Genomic DNA, 18,066 nt, shown 5'->3' on the forward strand with positions numbered 1-18,066 from the left:
TACCTGTAAATTTCATAACTTCAATTTTTCCTTCCAATTCAATAAGACTCATCAAATATATATAAATTTTCATTATCCATTCATCTGTTAATAGAACCTAAACTGGTGACCCCTTTTAACTCTTGTAAATAGAACATCATTGTACACACAGTATTTTTTATGCAGGACAATCTTGAGAGGAACCTAGTGAAAACAGTTGAACTCATTAATAAATTATTAATACAGCCTAACCTGAATTAATTCTGTCCCAAAAAATCCTCTTTGAGCTCTCTTTTCCTAACTTAATTCCACAAAAGAGAGAAGTTTGAAACCCTTTCCTTTTCACACACATGCATACATTCTTCTTTGAGAGAGCAGACATTCCTTTAATAAGTTCATTTTAAAGGTCAAATGTGTGAGACATACTAACTCACTTCTCTGGGGAGACTGTCTGTTTCACACACAAACACAGTCAAAACTGCACTTTCCCTTGTTGTGTTCAAAAGACATTCCAAGTTACCTAGAGTCATCTGTCTTCGCAATGCTATTCCAATGTGTTTTCCTGTCTGCTATAAAACCTTAAATGCAAAATGCTTACAATGTAATGTTCTCTTAAATAGTATTAGTATGGCATCTGTTTGGCTTCATTTAATAATAGTAAGAAAAGAGGTAGAAATAGAACTGTCTTGTGTTCATATCCTTTCATCAAAAAACCCTCTTAATATGTTTACAAAAAAATTATACATTGAGGTCCTATCCAATGTAGCAATTTTTCTGTCTTTTTGGAAAAAAGTAAAATTCCCAAAAGGAAACCAATTATGCACACTTTTCACATGTAGTGAAAAATCTCACAGTATGTGTTTTCATAAATTTATAAAGATTATTACATATCATAAGCCTTTCTCTGGGCATCATATATCTTGCAATTATTTGGAAATGTATGACAAAGGGAATGGGTACTACTTCACACTTCATTACACTGTAAATTTTAACTAGATGGAATCACATTTTGTGCTATCTTCAATTCAGTATGCATAAAATGAGCCTAAACAAATATAAAGGAATTTTGAGTCAATCCAGAGACATTACTTGGTCACTAAATATTGACCCATTATGAATTGTCTGCTCTTATAGCAGAATGACTTTTGAAAGCTCATACATTTAATACTATAACAATGGGTCCAGTTTATATAGGTCACATGCATTGTAACTTCCACCAGACCTAGTCATTTGTCACACAATGAAAAAATAGTGATTTCTGTATACAGTGACTTTTTATAAATTTCCATTTTTTTCCAAACACTTATTTAATATTTAGTATTTAGTATTAGGCAAAAAACTCAGACCTTATGGGTATCACCACATCTTACCCTGAAAAACTATTAAAGTCAATGCTGCTATGTGAGCCTTCAGCAAAGAAGCTTCAGGATTAGGTGTTAAAATATTATAATTGTGATGTTTACTGCAACTGCCTGGAAAGCTTTGATTCAATCTGTGATCTGATTTTTCTATCCCCTGTCAGTCTCAGTAAACAGCAGCCCAGTAAATATGAACTGGAGGCCCATGATGACACTCTACCTTTTACTCAGTTGACATAACAACAACAACAACAAAAAATTAGTATTATTAATTAAGAACTGGTATCTAAATCCTTTATATAGACAAAAATGAAATATAAAACTTCATACATAGTTAATCTGTTACATTAGTAACAGAATATATAAATGTGATGAGGATATAAGTGCTTCTGCTTTATGCATAAATGTTGTCAGCAGCCATGTGAGAAAATGATTAATTCATTTTCATGTAGAGTAAAAATTAGGTCAAAGTTATTTGTTTTCTTAACTCTTGTTCTTTTAAGCTATGTGACAGTGTGTTCATATAAAATAGTTAACATTTGTCATTGTGTTATTTATACAGGATGTCATCCCATAGCTTATAACTTTCAAGCCTCACTATATAGTTCATACTGGTTGTAAACTATAAAGAATCAACTTTCCTTATCTTCCTGACTATTAAGATTAAAGGAATTAGCCACTATATGTGGTGTACATTTTAGTTTATAATAGAGAGAGGTAGGAAAGTAACTGAATATACAACTGCAGTCATTGGTAGAAATTTTTCTTCCAAACATCTAAGTGTCTCATGCAATTCCCATGACACTGTGCTTCAACATACCTTCTACAGGGAGGAGCAAATAGGAAAAGACTCAATTAAATTTCTAGGATCAGACACCTAGTAAACATCAGGAAATAAACTTGAATCAGGTTTCAACTTTAATACTTATTTTATACCAAGTTAGTTTATAATTCACTGCAATGTATGAATACACAACTGAAAGATGAACAGGATCTGACAAACTGAATGATCAATATATTGGATGATTATTACATTGAAAGTGGCTTTGCACAAGACTTGACAATGTGAGTTAGCATTCCTTCTAGGCTCTGCCCAGCAGTTACCTGGCAACAGCCAGGTAGACCTAGCTTCATTGGCTGTTTGGCCCTTCCTTTCTTTCTCTGTCCCCTTCTCTCTCTGACCCCTTTCTTTCTCTGCCCTTCCCCCCTCTCTCTCCAAGTATTCCTGACAGGTGGGCGGTCTCTTCCCTTCTCTTCTCTTTTCTCTTCTCTTCTCTTCTCTTCTCTTCTCTTCTCTTCTCTTCTCTTCTCTTCTCTTACTTCCCTTCCCTTCCCTTCCCTTCCCTTCCCTTCCCTTCCCTTCCCTTCCCTTCCCTTCCCTTCCCTTCCCTTCCCTTCCCTTCCCTTCCCTTCCCTTCTCTTCTCTTCTCTTCTCTTCTCTTCTCTTCTCTTCTCTTCTCTTCTCTTCTCTCTTCTCCTTTCCCCTTCCCTCCCCTCCCCTCCCCGTCCTCTCCTCTCCTTTCCTCCTCTCCTCTCCTCTCCTCTCCTCTCCTCTCCTCTTCTCTTCTCTTTCTTCTTTCCTCTCCTCTCCTCTACCCTCCCCTTCCCTTCCTCTGTGTGTGTGTGTGTGTGTGTGTGTGTGTGTGTATGTGTGTGTATTTCTGTGTGTCTTTCTCTGTCTCTACTCCCTTCTCAATGCCCCATTCCATCCGATGCCCTAAATAAACTCCATTCTATACTCATTGAATGCCTGGTACCTCAAGGGGAAGGGATAACTCAGCATGAGCCTGCAGAGGCACCACTCCCACCTAGTCATACCTGACTATAAAAAACATATTCTGATTTTCTATGGATAAAATACAGCATTGTATGTTGTATAATTTCTGTGCAGAAAACCAGCTCTCTGAAAGTTGAAATCAACATAATATGTTGTATTCAATATAGGACAAAGAATAATTTCCAAATACTAAGTTTTGGGTTTTTTCCAACTGGAAAATGGACTAAGCCTCATCACAGAGTCTTCTCAATGTATACGATATATTTTATAGGCAGCACAGGCAGGGAACACAAAGACTATTTTTGCTATAATCACAATATAGTATTTGTCAACCGGCACATAGGTGATGAATGAACAAAAGAACAGATGGAAAGAAATAGGATTATAACTATTTTTGAGCAAAAAAAAAATGCTTTGTGAAAAAATTTTCTTTGATCTCTTTGTTTTTCCAAAGGAAATGAATAGAGAAAACTGGAAAAATATATGCCTGCTGTAACTTAAATTTTCCTTTCCCAACCTTCACTCTATATCTCTTTTATAATGAGCACCTCTATGCTTGTCTTCTGGTACTTCCTTCAGACATTGGAATATTTGAGTCAACCTAGACAAATTCTACCCACATAAAATATCAGTGCAAACTGTATTAAAAATGAAGTTTAATTCCTGAATTGGGCGTGTAAAATATACACTCATATCCCACATAAAAGTTTTGAAAGTGTTGGCTATCTTCTTGGGATAGCCAGACCTTCCCCATTACCCATACCACATCTCAAGCCTCATTTGCAAGATGGAAAATGGGCTTCAGTTGTACCATATCCCACATTTCCTATCCTTTGAGGTTCTGGGGAAAAAAGCCTTTATCCTTTGCTGCTCATGTGATAATACTTCATGACTTCATTGAAGTTTCCTCATAAAATATAATGATAAACAGAAGGGTTGCCCTTTTTCTAGTGGGAATGCTTTGTAAAAAAGATGTATAATTTCCCTTGTGGTTTGGGGTACCATATGGCTTTTTCCTACTGGTTTTAGATATTTTTGAAGACACTAAATATTGAATTCATCCTTTAAGGTTTAAGAGGCCCTCAAACTTATCACAGCTTTCATTGTCAGCATGCAGCTCATAGCACACATCCTGTACCCTTTTTGAGGAAAGCTAGGATGGAAGTGTTAGTGGTTAAGGTCCAGGTCCTAAGTGCTGTTATGAACACTAAATCACAGTGTGGTTTGTTCAATGTCAGGATCTTTTTTTATTTTTCTTAAATAGATTTTTTTCCACTTTGATGGATAGTGCCATTTATGCAATATTTAAAAATGAATACTTGTGCTGGAGAGATGGCTCAGCTGTTAAAGGCTAGGCTCACAACCAAAAATATAAAAATGAATACTTGTATGACTGTATTTTAAGAAACCACAAAACACCAGATCAAAGACACCTCTTCTAAGCTATCAATATAAATAGAACAAAATGGCTTTCCTGGTCCTTCTTATTCTAACTCAAAAGAAAAAAATCCTTCTTTAGATATTAAAATGAAAGGTGACTGTAATAACCTATGCTAGCATAAGGCCAAAATAATTTCTATGTAAAGTTAAAAAAAATATTCTTGACATTGGTTTGTTACAATTTGGTTTTTGGTTTGGTTTGGTTTGGATTTTGGGTTTTGGTTTGCTTGTTTATTTGTGTATTTGTTTATTCTTTTGTAGTTGTTTTGCTTGTTTGTTTGTTTGTTTTGTTTTGTTTTAATCAAGTTTATATGTTTGGTCACTCAACCCTGATTTGGCAAGCCAGGAGACATCAACCATATACTCCTAAGATAGGCCTTTGGTGTGAGGGTAAGGAGCTTATTGCCTTATTTTCTGTATCAGGTTACTGCTGGAGTCTTCTCCATCTGGGGATCACCATGCCAACATACCACCTAATGTTTCCTTGTGATACAGTTCCATTAAAATTGCTAAGTACAGTGGGAAAAGCTAATGGTTTGTCTTTTTCTTTACACCAGGACACAATTATTTCAAATACAGTGTAAGATTCTCAGAGCTTGCCAGTTTTCTTAGATCTCAATAATTCTTTGTCAGAAAAAAAAAGGATCAAAACACAAACCTGGAGAGACACTGTAGAGAGCCTTATTGGGGTACTATGCCACCTGGCATGACTTGACATTAATTAAGGTGAAGTTCCTCTCCCAGCCTTGGAGTTGGAATTCCTGTGCCAACCATAATCCCCTCCAATTAGGGTGGAGCACTCAGACCAAGGTGAAGCCCATTGTTCTCCAAGGATATCTGCTTTCTGAGAGACACTAGCTGCCACCTGACACCAGCCTCCTGTGGAGCAAGCAGAACCAGTTCTGCAGACTCGTTTCCAGCTTTTGGGGGAGGAGTCTTGCCCTGTATATATACATATTTGGAGACCTTCATTAAACTTTGACCCTTGAACAGGAAATTTGTCTCTGCTCCAACTTTCTCCTGCCACTCTCTTCCTATCCCCAGCTTTCCTTCCAGATGACCCCATAAACCTTTTGTATGTAGCCGTGGGAGGCTACAAGACACCATGTCTGCGTTCAAAGCAACTGGCCCTCAAGCAGGACAAGATATAGACACAATAGCTCATTTCTATGGTTAAATTAACTAGAAAAGTATACTTATAGAAGACTTTTGTAATATCATGTTATTTTCAGTTTTTGTATTCTCTAAAGATTTGTTTTGATGGATTCATCAGTTGTTTTAAAACAAAATTAACTAAATTTAATACAGGAAACATAGAGAGTACTTTCCTGCTACAAAATTTCAATTCAGCTCCCAATTTGAAATCACTAGCCACACACACACACACACACACACACACACACACACACACACAAATTCACTTCATAGAGTGATAAGAAACTGTCAGCATACATCCTCTAGGATTATTAGGAAGTAGTCAGACTAGGCCCTTAAACATCACCCTATGAATTACCTACCTTCAACCTACAGAAAGAGACCTAGTAAGCCAGCCTCTAAATAACAACAGCCCAAACATGAGGTTGAACATGTGTTTATGTGCAGGCAGCAACAAGGCTCTAAAACCAGAGTTTACCTATGGCCAAGGTCTGAGAGCAACACAGGGGCTCTGTTGCCAGTTTCTGCAGAGTGCAGGTTGTTAATCAAGGAGCAGGCTACTGTGATACAAAGACTGGCACCAGCATCATTTCAGACCAAAGAAGAAAGAAATGTAACAGAAACCATAGTGCAGAATGGCAAAACACTTTCCATCTGGGCTTCTATGTGACTGGTCCTAAGGAGAAATACAGTGGTTCCAGGAGGGAAATCCTCAAGTGGGATCTTCTTCCCTTCCTAAATACTTTATCTTATAGTTTTATTTAATCTAAATCAAAAGGCACTCACCAGAATTTGTATTGTCTTCTTTCATTCTTTCTTTTTTACTTCTTTTCTTTCCTTTGCTTTAATTTTTGTTTTGCTTTCTATTGCTCAGCAAACTTTGTCCAGGGCATTCTTTTCCTCTCCATGAACTCCTGAGGTATAAACATAAAACATTGTTCAGTGTTTGAGAGCTTTTTGTTATTGTTGATGCTGTTTTTATTTTTTTGTGTTTGTTTTTCCTATACAAATGCAAGGGTAAACATTTTCCATGTTTCCAGAGCAGAAGTTTGAGGTTAATATTTTGTGTCCATCTATTAAATCATCTTTACTAATTATTGAAGTCTGTATCTGTAATTGGACCAAGTGCAGGAATAACAATATTCTTTAATGTTTCCAAAATTTCATTTTACTTACTGACATCTCTTTTACATCACATAGTTTCTTTAGACATTTGGCTGCAGAAATATTTTTATCAAACTCTCTTGGCAGCTCAGTAATACACTTTCCTGAAAACTATATTGAAAGGACCTTCATTGGATGCATCTAGGCTTGTCAACAACTAATTTTAAATCAGTATAACAGATGAAGATTGAAGCATTTGTTTCATACTTTGGTCTTTTATATTGCTTTTATATTGCAAACCCTCAATATATAAGACTTAATGTTTTAAAGAAGGTGCCACACTAAGGAAAACACATACCTCCCAGGCTTAAGGAAGAAGAGAAGAAGCTCTGCCTTCATAATTAAAATATGGATAAGTGCTACACATATTTCCTATATCTAATGCCACGAACTTGTTAGCCCTAGAAGTTTTTATTACTGCTTAATTCAGCAGGCCTTCCTCAGGAGAGTCATTTAGAAAGCTTCAAATCTTTACCTAGGCAGTGCCTTGAAATGTGTACTGATAATGAAGGTCAGAACTCCTTTCTGTGCTCTGCCTTATGTCTAACACACCTCCCACAGGTCTGAACAGTCAGGATTGGGGAAAGTTAGTAGAGAGAGGAAAGCTTACTCTGTGGTTAGAGATAGTAAATATAGCTATCTACAACACCTGATATGGACTTGACTACATCCTTTTAACTCTTTATTCCTTAAGCGTTAGATGTGTCTCTAAAGGATAAAATATATGGGATTTTGTTTCTGTAACCCTATTAGAAAGTATAATTGCCTTTTTTAATGTTGGCTCTTCCTCATGTGACATTTCAGATTATAGGAGTAATAATTTTATGCAACAGCTCTTCACTTGCTTTTTCCATATTGCTTTTGACATTTGTCCATTATCTTACTTTATGGAAAAGAGAATGCTATAGGTTCCTTTTTATTTTAGATATTGAGCTAGAGCTATGTCTATCAACAAATGATGTGCTAGAAGATATGCTTCTCAATTCATTACTTGTTTGGGGGGGAACTACCGCTTTTGTTTCCTATAAAGAAAAGAAATTTATTCAGCTACTATCATAACTTACTTAAATTTCTTCTTAATTTACTCTTAAAAATCCACTACAATGTAAGTTTCAGAAGCACAAAAATTGTAATTCCAGTATCTAAAATGTTTCATGGATCATGATAAATTGCATCCCCCCCATCAACACATATACCACAAAATTATTCAAAAGGACACATTAGAAAGAATAAACAATTTTGATAAAAATTAATTCCTCAGAGTTTTAATGGCTAGAATAGAGATTCAATAAAATTAATATTTATAGCAGAGCTTAATTTAATATAGCAGAGCTTATATTAAAATAAGAAAATATTGACACTGGAAATATTTAATTTCATATGCATAGAACTTAGGTTACTTTGTGCTTTTTTTTTTTTTTGACTATATGGAAATGTGTAAACTGTTTTTTTTTTCTTACCAAGGTCTAAGTTTTTAAAAGGGGCTTATTCATTTTTAATTAATCATTTGTGTGTGTGGCATGGGGTAAAGGAGTATATGTGTATGTGTAGGTTTGTAGAATATGCACATAAGCCTTAATATGTTCTAAGCTCAAAAAAGAACATTAATTCCCATGAGACTTGAATTATAAGCAGTTCAAAGCTGCCTGTCATATGTTCTAGAAACTCATGTAAAAATAGGATGTACTCACTCTCCACCACTGAGCTCTTTTACCCCAACTTTAGCTATAAGTAGCTAAAACTATTAATAAATAGTTTCAGATTCGTAGAATGAAGAAAAAGTTAGAGGTTTTCTATGTCTGCTCTCCCCAGCATATGCTTAGTGGCACCTTTCAACACCTCAGACAGGACTAACATATATGTTTCATTCAATGAACCTATAAGTCCCCATAGAAGTTCACAGTTACTCTAGAATGCACTCTTGGTGTTGCATATGCAATCAATTTGGATAGATTTGTGAGTGTCAATGTCTACCATTGTGGTATCATAGAGATTAATTTTTCTGCCTTAAAATTCTTTTTATTTAAACTATGCATCCCTCAATCCTTTGAGTCATAACACTCTCTAATCTTTTATTTTTATTTTGCCTTTTATACACTAAAATCTCATTGAAAAAAGAAGTACATCATCAGGTTTTTAATTTTTTCTTCAATTAATTATAGACATTTAGGATCCTATATCTTAGTGTGATCTGGTAGCTAATGTATGTTTCACATGGCATTCTATTTTCTGAGAGCATACAGATTGTTTAGCACTAACTTTTGTAGATCTCAATATTGTATCCAAATTTTGGATAACTATGAATTAAATGTCTATAAATTTTCATATGCAGCTCGTTGTATCAATATAAATAATAATTTCAATCAGAAATTATGAAATATTTGCTATTTTTTGTAGTTGAAACATATTTCATTTTTTCAGCGTCTCTAAACACTCCATCAAAATATTACTATTTTATACTCCCAGAGTAAATAAAAGTTCTTTTATTATGATTTTTTTTAGATATTTGCTTTATTTACATTTCAAATGTTAACCCCTTTCCAAGGTACCCCACCGAAAACCCCTTATTCCATCCCTTCTCCCCCTACTTACCCCATCCCCAATTTTCTGACTTGCATTCCCCTATTCTGGGGAATCAGACCTTCACAAGACCAATGGTCTCTCCCCTCATTGATGTCTGAAATAGTCATCTTTTACTACATATGTAGCTGGAGCCGTGGGACCTTCTATATGTACTCTTTGGTTGGTGGTTTAGTTCCTGGGAGCTCTAGGGATACTGGCTGGTGCATATTGTTGTTCTTCCTGCAGAGCTACAAACTTCTTCAGCTCCTTGGGTCCTCTCTTTAGCTGCTCCATTTGGGACTGTATTCTCATTCTGTTTGTTGGCTGTGAGCTATGCATATTTTGATCCAATTTCCAATAAGGACTAAAGTATCCACACTTTGGTCTTCCTTCGTCTTGAGTTACATGTGGTCTAGGACATATAGCCAGAATATGCTCCAACATGTAATAAGGACACATATTCCACTCTGTTCATAGCAGCCAGAAGTTGGAAAGAACCCAGATGTCCCTCAACAGAGGAATGGATACAGAAAATATGATACATTTGCACAATGGAATACTACTCAGCTATTAAAAACAATGAATTTATGAAATTCTTAAACAAATGGATGGGACTAAAAATATCCTGAGTGAGGTAACCCAATCACAAAAGAACACACACAGTATGCAATCACTGATAAATGAATATTAGCCCAAAAGTCCGAATAGTTCTTTTTTAATCTACACCAGGGCCAGTGTTGGATGATAACCCTGTTCGCACTCTGACTTATTAAATAAATATGTTGTTGGATCTCTAATTTATATGCATTTTTCTTGTTTATATGCATTTATATTGTTTGCACATGGCAAAGTAAGCCTTTCAAAGTGAGCTTTACTTAATGTTTTAAATATTTGTGTCACATTCTGATAGTTTCACTCTTTCAAATATTTTTCTTTCCCATGATGATCTATTGTTAGTAATACTTAATATTATTGTTATAACTGTTTTTGTTATGACAAACCACAGCTATATAAGTCAGCAGATTTAATCTATGTTGCCTGTGTTTTAGTTGGTTCTATATTCTTCCCTAGGTCCTAGAAAACAAAAATATAGAACTTCTCTAAGTTAAGACACTACCATATCTTCAGGCCAAGGGAAAGCAGCTCTCCCAAATTGCTTGATTTAAGTCAGAAGTTATAAATGATTGAGCTGAATGGCAAGGATGCTCAAAACCTAAAATGGTATAAAAATTAAGACTCAACAACTAGTGAGTTGCCCTGAATGTGACTATGTTGGGAAATTCTTGATTGAAATTCAAAGCAACAAGAAAAAGAATCTTGTATCTTTCTGGTAGAGAGGAAATGTCCACCAGTGACATAGATAGAAGATCAAGACATCCACAACAGCCAGTATGTCAAATCTAAATTCAGAGCAGACTTGTGAGGATGCTAAGAAAAAAAATTTAAAAAAAAGCTTAAGATGAACAGATAATCTGTCGACCATGAAGTATGAAGGAGCCAGTACTACTGAAGGAGATAAAGTACACCATCTCTCTATACATGAATACTAGGGGTCTGAACTAGGAGTCAGGTTTTCACACACATGAACCAGGAACATAATCAGATAAAAATCTTCCTACTATAAGCATTTTTAAGCATATATACATATAGAACTACTTGATGATATTTAACCTCTCTGTTACCTAATCTAGCCCTCCTTTCCCACACCATCTGATCTCTTTCCTGTCATTAATAGTATAGTTTTCTACTTTCATGTTGGCTTAAAAATTTATTTCTTTTTAGATTTCACATACAAAAAAAAATGTGTTAATGTTTTTCTTTTCTTTGAATTTGGCTTTTTTATTGTTTTTAATTTTTCAGAATTACCTCTTGTTTCTCGATTCATGCTATTTCCAATGGAGGCTCATAACCATAGACAGTTTGTCTACATACAATCAAAGTTTATTGGTGAGGGATTTTGTTTAAAATTTTCATTTAAATTTCATTCTTCTTGATGACTAAAAATATTTATACAATTAGCAAGATAATTTTGGCATCAGTTGCTCCTTTGAGAGAATTATTTTTTTTCTGAATCATGACATTGTGTAGCAAATTGTAACAAATTGAAACTCATGAAACTCATGAAGTAAACTATTCGCAAATCTCAGGAACTTCCTGAAATTAAGAAGATTCACAATGTACATGACAATGTTTTAGAAACGGTAAAGAACTCATAAGGAACAAATATGATGCTCTGAACAGAGTTTCTAAGATGTCTAGAATATTCTCTCCATCCTGTGGAGCTACCTGATAGCTATACAAAAAGTTCCAATAATACAGATCCTGTGAGAAATTACTTAGAATGTTGTGTGCTTTTCGGTTTCTGCTTATCCATCAAAACTAAATTTGCCAGTAAAGTTTTCTCATGATGTTGCAAATACTAAGGCACATTCTCTCTGTACATATATGTACAGAGCCATATTGGAGTGTCATGCCACAGGGTAGGAACGTGTCATTAGCCAAGGACAAGGGCTTCAGACAGGAATCTGACATTAAGGCATAATAGGGAAGTAGGTTACAGCAGGAATTTTTATTCTAGGGTAGAGTGCTAAGAGTGTACTTGACATTGGTCAAGGTGAACTTCTTCCAGTCCAAGTTGAGCAAGGATTCCCATGGTTAAGTTCATTGTTCCTCCAGGTCTATGAATTCCTGAATTAAGCAGGTGACCTACCCAGCTGCCTGAGCAGTAGAGTCAAGGACCATGAGATGAGTTCACAAGAACTTAAGCCGGAGTCTGGGGGGAGGGACTTACCCAAACTGTTAAAAGGTCTAACCTCGATTAAAGTTGAGGCCTCGATCAGTATTTCTTTTCGCCCCTTCCCCATACATCCCTCAGCTTCTGTTGCAGCAACCCAGTTCGTAGTAGCTGCAGGCAGCTACAGAATACAACAGTTTGGCGCCCAGACGCGGGGCTGGACATGAGAAGATTTTCTGAGGTGACCATGTCTTGGTAAAGCTTTGCAGAAAATGGAAAAAAAGATGGTATCCTGCATGATGAGCAACTATAGGTGCTAGAGGATAGGAACTAAGTGAGGCAGTGTGGACCCAGTGCTGAACTCCTCTGCTTAGGGGGCAGACAGTGGAAAATGGGGTAGGATCTTGATAGGCATTTGTTTACAACTTTTAAGAGCTGATTCAGTCAAAAAAAGAAAGGGGTTTAAAAATAGGCATATGTCCAGAGCCTCCAAGAGCTGCTTTAAGATGAAAATGGATGTTTTTGCTTAACAAGCACGCTACCCTTTCTGTGTATTGTTGTTTGTCCTCAGTGCACACTGTGTGTCTATGTGTACATTTGTCCTCTTCATGTCTTTGTGTGAGTGACTGTTTATTTGTTTCTTGTTAAAAAGAAAAATTGGTAAGGATTTCATCTGCTGGCAGCCTATCTCTTAATCTAGTCACAGTTTAAACAGCGGGGACTGATTTAAAGCCACACAGCAGTGCAGCTCACTCACCCAAGAGGCAAACATGGCTGGGGAAAAGTCGGTTTTAAAAGGCCTCCAGCCTCAAGATTTGAGAAAACTTTGGTTTAACTTATGAAATTTGTGTAATCGCTTTATTCTTGTTTCTTATTGGTCTTAATAGTATAAGGTTTTACATATCTTGACTATAGAGTTATAAATTAATTGGTTATGATTTAAAAGGTATAGTGTTATTAAGAAAAGGTTAGTTTAAAACTGATGAATCAGTGTTGGAGCCGTCTTAACTAGCTACACATGGCCTAATGCAACTCATGCTTTGTTCTTGTTTATAATTGGTCTTAAAGGTATGAGTTTATTTTGCATGTCTTGACTATATAGAGTATTGGCTTATAAGTCATTGGACATGATTTAAAAGGTATAATGTTACTAATAAAAAGTTAGATTAAAACTGGTAGTTTAGGGTAGTAGTCATTTCAAACAACATGTGGCATGACTCAACCCAGGAAATACAGGCCTCTAAGATGCTCCTAAATTGGCATGGTGATATGTGTGAATCTTAACCTAGAAATTAGACTTATAAAGATTCAGATTTAAAATAATGTCTCTTTAACAAGTTACACTGTCAGACATTTGAACATAAAAACTGGTGGCCAAAACTTTTGCTGCAAAAATAATGTGTTTCTCATTGATTTTAAAGAAAATAAATTGTTTAAAATTGGGATTTGCTTCCAAAGTTGTAGTTATGCTCTAATATTGCAAGAAAAAATTAAGTTACAATAAAAATTGCCAGTGTGCCATTGGCTGCAGTTTGCAGTTTAGTTAAAGACTCATGATTCTTAACATATTTTGTAATTAAGAGTGATACAACTGTGGCCATTATAGGCCTATTGACACTTTTCCACAAATTTATTGGCTACAATGGTAGAAGCAAAATTTAACCCTCCAAGATTAAAAAGGAGACCTCAGTGGAAATTTATTTGTTATCAAACAGGCTCCTTTGACTACTATGAAACGAGTAGAAATTTTCTGGGAACCCTAAAGTTACAGGTTCCTTTTGGTATTCAATCCTCAAAATGTCTTTGCAGGACAGGTGGGTTTGGGTCTGGTCTTAGATAAAAGGCTCAGATTAGAAGATATTTACATTCCTCATACAATGTCCTTGACAAGGATTCAAGGTGAGTCCTTGGGCAGATTAGGAAAAAAAAATTGCAGTTGAGTTAATGCAAAGCTTTGAGCTGCCTCAGTGGAAGCTAGTGAGGAAGCTTGTGAGGAACTGTTTTTGCCTTGCAGGCCCCACCTATGGAGTGTTTGCCTAAAAGAACATTCTTGACAGACTTATCCAGGTGTGGTTTAAAATGCAGTTCAAATTTATGAAAGGACAATAAGGCTATGTAGAACTTATAAAGGCATTAAAATTTGGCCTGTCTACTCCATACAAAATTATTATAAATTTAAAGGGTTGTTTTTTGCTTTACATTCTGATAATTATAAAAGCATTTTCTTCTAACTTCAAAGAACAATAAAGCAATTTCATTAGAAGGTTTTTGCCTCAAGGAATGGCTAATAGTCTTATCTTATGTGAGAAAAAAATGTTTTGTCTCTGTTTCAATACAAGAAGCTAGGATCTTAGATTTTTCAGTATATAATGTTCATGAAATGTTTGTTACAGTCCTTTGCTCCTAACTATGGGCTTTAAAATGTTTTAAGTAAATGATTTTCAAAGGTTGTTAGGATATATTAATTGGCTTTATCTTATATTAACCTCATCTTAAGCTTGCCACAGGAGGTCTTAAACCTCTGTTTTCAAGGTATAAAACATTTGTTCCTTGCTTCAAGCAACAATCAAACTAATTATTATTAATGGTTGATCTATTACATGGCAAGCCTTTTTAGGCAAAATTAATAATTGTTATCCAAAATATAATTTGTTATTATTAAATCACATGTTTATTCCTTTAAGTTTCTCCCTGCTTCAGCACAAATAACTGACTTGGTTGCTAGAGCAGCTATTTTTGAGATTTTAAAAATCAAGCTTTTAATAATAGTAAATATATATAGCTAGATAGATCATGGTTTAAAAATGCTTAAAATATTTCCATTTTTAATACTGCTAATTCTTAATTTTTACAGTTTTTATGCAAATGTAATTCAAATTTCAAAGGATATGTTCTCTAAATGACTATCCTTTTGATATTTGAAAGGTAACCCAAAGGCTAGGGAGATAGCTACAATATACTTATATATAATTAATCTTTAAAAAGGTGCCTGGACAAGACCCCTTAAGGCAAGGAACATAAAATTTGTATCCAAGATAGGCTATATAGAAGCAATTGGATGTACTATCATATTATTTATGTCATCAAAAGGGTAATGGTTTAAAAAATAATTTTGTATTTTTGTGCACATAAATTTATAAAGATTTATTCTTGATGTCCTCAATTTCTACCTCTACCACATAATGGTATTAATCCTAGAGGACTTAAATAATTATTACAGATAATGATACTCATATTTCTAATTTAGAAGTTTAAAATATGTGCATGTGACTATTGATTCACTTTTGGGCTTTCTAGTTGCAACTGCTCTAGCAAAAACAACTGGGAATGCTACATCAATTTTCTATAATTACATAGTTATTGCCTATGTCATGGTATATGCTTGGTATTCCATCTTGGATTGGAGCAAACAATGGAACTGGCCATTTAATTAATAAAGGTTATTCATTTGAGATGTCTTTGACAATTTGATTGTTATATTCAAAGACAAGGTAATATAAAACACTTTTTTAAAAACAAAACAATATTTTCATAAAAGAGGAAAAGAGAGGAGAAAATTGTGTCCCTGTGCATATTATTTCAATTATGCTTGTATATTTTTAAGAACATTTTAAAATTTGGATGCCAAGGAACTCCTTGCTGAGTGTATATGACATCCTGAAATTAGGCATACTGATGTCTAGGTGAAATGAACGAATTCACTTATTGGCACATGCCATGATCCTGATTTAATATTGGGGAAGAAGGCATGCCCCCTATGTTTTTTCCACAGAATGCTGCAGAAGCATGCTAGCTGCTAGAGTGATTGGGGTGGCATGCTGAAGATATGCTGACTGTGTGCTTGCTGAATTCCCAGACCATGGTAACATAAGAGCTATATTGGGTATATGTTCTTGACTTACTTTAATTGTCAAATGTCCCAGGTTAGATAAATTACCTTGTTTCAAGCTTTTAGACTTTGTGGGACAGAACATGGAGACTGTTAAACTAACTTAGAAAAAAATTAATCTTAAGAGGAGTTATAATGACTCTTCTCTTTCCTTTAATGTGATCTGCTAACTCAATCACAGACTGGTCCAGAAATAAATCCAGTATTGGAGATTCCAGTTATGAAGATGGCTAACAATCTTCTTCAGCCAGCTGTATTAATTTAAAATATAGTCTCCACTTTTCCTAAGAAGTAAGAGCTTATCTCTTGATACACAAAGCTACCTCCCCAAGAGGCCAAGCTTTGTGTCTTTTAAGTTGCTAATTTGCAACTGAGTTGGATACTTCTGAGACATTGCAGACAAGTTAATCCTGTCCCACCTTTAACTCTTGAACTTGTTTGTTAAGCAGACTGGCTGTCTCCACCCAGGCTCACCTGGATTGAAAGATCTTGTATCTGTTAAATACACTTGCAGACCCACTGGCATCAAAACCTATATAAGTGGATCTCCAAAAAGGGAGCCACATAGAACTCAGATCTATGTGTGTTTGTTTATGAGCAAACACGGCCACCAGTGAGAGGTGTGAGGCAAGGCACCATCTGGGGAGGTGAATTTCTGCTTCTGAGTCCCCAGGAAGTACACCTAATTGCATAGGAGTTGATGTCGAGAGGCTGTGCTTAAAATAATAAGGGAGCCTATTACCCCTCCTCTGAAAAAGACTTTATACAATATTTAAGAGGAATTATGGTCGATGCTTCCATCCCCCCCCCCCCCCCCCCGTTAAGGCCTCCCTTCTTATGAAGGATGCTTATCCACTTGTTTTCTAACTCCTCATTTTCAAATTAATAAAAAGGGAGGAAATGTACAGAGCCATATTGCGGTGTCATGCCACATGGTAGGAACTTGATATTAGGCAAGGACAAGGGCTTCAGGCAGGAATCTGACATTAGGGCATAATAGGGAAGTAGGTTACAGCAGGAAATTTTATTCTAGGGTGGAGTGCTAAGAGTGTACTTGACATCAAGCATGGATTCCCCTGGTGAAGTTCATTGTCTCTCCAGGTCTATGAATTCCTGAATTAAGCAGGTGACCCACCCAGCTGCCTGAGCAGTAGAGCCAAGGACCATCAGATGACTTCACCAGAACTCAGCCCAGAGTCTGGGGGGAAGGACTTGCCCAAACTGTTAAAAGGCCTGACCTCGATTAAAGTTGGGGCCTCGATCAGTAAAATATCATCCTGGCCTCTTTCTTTTTACCCCATCACCATACATCCCTCGGCTTCTGTTCAAGCAACCTTGTTCATAGTAGCTGCAGGGAGCTACAGAATACAACACATATACATTCTAGCTTTTTTTTTCTTTTCTCCTGATATCTGTAGCTACTTCCTCTATTGAGGCCTTAAATCCTTCAAAGTCATGAATGAGGTTGTAATAAGCTTGTAAACACTGTTTGTAGTAGATCTTTCAATGGATATTTATTTATATTTATTTATGTGTATTTGCTCACATGTGCACATATGTGCATGTGTGTGTGTGTGTGTGTACATATGTATCAATGTGTGCACATGTATTTGTATCAAAAACAACCCAGGTTTCTGGAATAGCTCTATAGAAGCATGGCTAATTCTGATCCATCCAGCAATAGCAAGACCAGAAAAAAAAATGTTATCAGGCATTTCAAATATCTATTAATACTTTTTAAGACCAGTATATTTTAATTAAGTTATGTTCACATTGCTTGACATATAATGCTAATTCACACTTCAGAGAGTATATTGCATTATTGGTATTAACATATCCTTGAAATGTAAAAATTAACCTATCTTTGAAACTGGGAATTAAACCCTTTCTCTAGCTGACTAGATTGTGATAATTCTTTACTGCTGTAGTCTGTTACAACTTGTAATATTGACATATGTTTCTATTTTCCTCTATTGTTTCTTACAGTTTATATAGTTTACATAACTTT

Source organism: Apodemus sylvaticus, chromosome 20 (assembly GCF_947179515.1).
Source record: "Apodemus sylvaticus chromosome 20, mApoSyl1.1, whole genome shotgun sequence".
In the NCBI taxonomy this organism is placed as follows: domain Eukaryota; kingdom Metazoa; phylum Chordata; class Mammalia; order Rodentia; family Muridae; genus Apodemus; species Apodemus sylvaticus.